The sequence below is a fragment of the Otolemur garnettii genome, unplaced genomic scaffold, assembly GCF_000181295.1.
Source record: "Otolemur garnettii isolate 467f Iridium unplaced genomic scaffold, OtoGar3 scaffold00080, whole genome shotgun sequence".
NCBI lineage: Eukaryota > Metazoa > Chordata > Mammalia > Primates > Galagidae > Otolemur > Otolemur garnettii.
The window spans coordinates 918865-920211 of NW_003852475.1; the positions used below are offsets into that span (position 1 = coordinate 918865).

Here is a 1347-nt window from a genome sequence, read left to right on the forward strand (position 1 = left end):
ATAAAAGCTTTGGTTTTTAATACTTAGTCAAGTCAGTAATATAGGGCTGCTACAAAAAATTAAAGTCTAAGGAGGTATAATTCCTCCAGAGTCAGCGACTTCTATCACAGTAAGTTAAACTCCAGATTTGCGTTCATTTGGAGGAGCTTTGTTATTTTAAGGGTAGAATTTTCCTCAATATCAAAACAGCTAAGGGTCTTCAGGGGGGAAACTTCACATACTTCTTTTAAAATACATTCTAGATAGTCACCTGGATAGTGAATAGTGAATGATAATAACGTGAACTGTAAAATGCATTAGGGATCCTTTTTAGGCACATCCATTAGAGGTTGTTAGTGGATTTGCTCAAGGGCTTGAGCTGAATGCCAAGAAATCATTACTTTATATTTGCAATGTAGAAAGTTATATGGTGGCATACTGACCTTGAGCTCGATTTAGCTTTCTATGTTTTACCTCCTATATTCATACATAATAGAAATAAGGCCAATCATTTACATTTTATGACTGTGTTTCCAGTATTAGAATGTAATTGGTGTCCAGTGCGTACCAAGCCAAAAGATGGCAAATTCAAGAGAGCAAGCAGACGGCTACCTCAACCCTCCCAAGGAGACATTGTTCAGGGTCCCATATCCAGGGGCCCACTGCATCACTTTCATTCCCCTTCAGCTATCTGGTCTTGGGGGAGCAATTCCCTTCTGGTTAGCATCTCCGCAGGACGGAAGATAGGGAAGGAAGGAAAGAAGGAAAAGGGCTTCATTAACTAACTGTTTCTAGCCGTATCTATCAAGGATGGCAGAGGGAAAGAGCTACAGGCCTGAGCAAGGCTAAGGTGCTGCTTATTGGCTGTCCGCAGTTCCCTTACCTCAGCTATCTGTTTATGCAAAGGCAGAAGACCCAAAACCCACTGTGGGAGGATCCCCCAAACACCTTAATTTCCATGAATAATCCATTGTGAGTCTTCTATCATCCTTTATAGCAACATCAAAGAAACCCACTTATATTTCTAGTTCATCCTGGCTCTCACAGCATTATGATCCTTATTCTTCCACCTATGTAAATGTTTAAAATGTTAATGTAAAGTAATATTTCCTTTGGATTTTTCTTAATTTACTCATTTAAAACTTGCAAGGGTGCCCTTGTTACTTGCTAGAATATGGGTGGGTCATTGTCACTTGTCAGCCTGTGAAATCCTAAAGAATAAAAGAAATTTGGGCTGGACATGGTAGGTCATTTCAGTAATTATAGCACTCTAGGAAGCTGAGGTGGGAGGACTGCTTGAGGTCAGTAGTTTCAGACCAGCCTGAGCAGGAATAAGACTAAAAATACAAAAAAAAAAAAAAAAAAAAA

General features: G+C 39.4%; 1 protein-coding gene across 1 annotated transcript in view; it reads right to left on the reverse strand.

Moving 5' to 3' along the window:
• NCKAP5 (NCK associated protein 5) overlaps positions 1-1347 on the reverse strand; it is an 807957-nt gene that overhangs the window by 90388 nt on the left and 716222 nt on the right. The gene's annotated exons all lie outside the window — the stretch shown is intronic.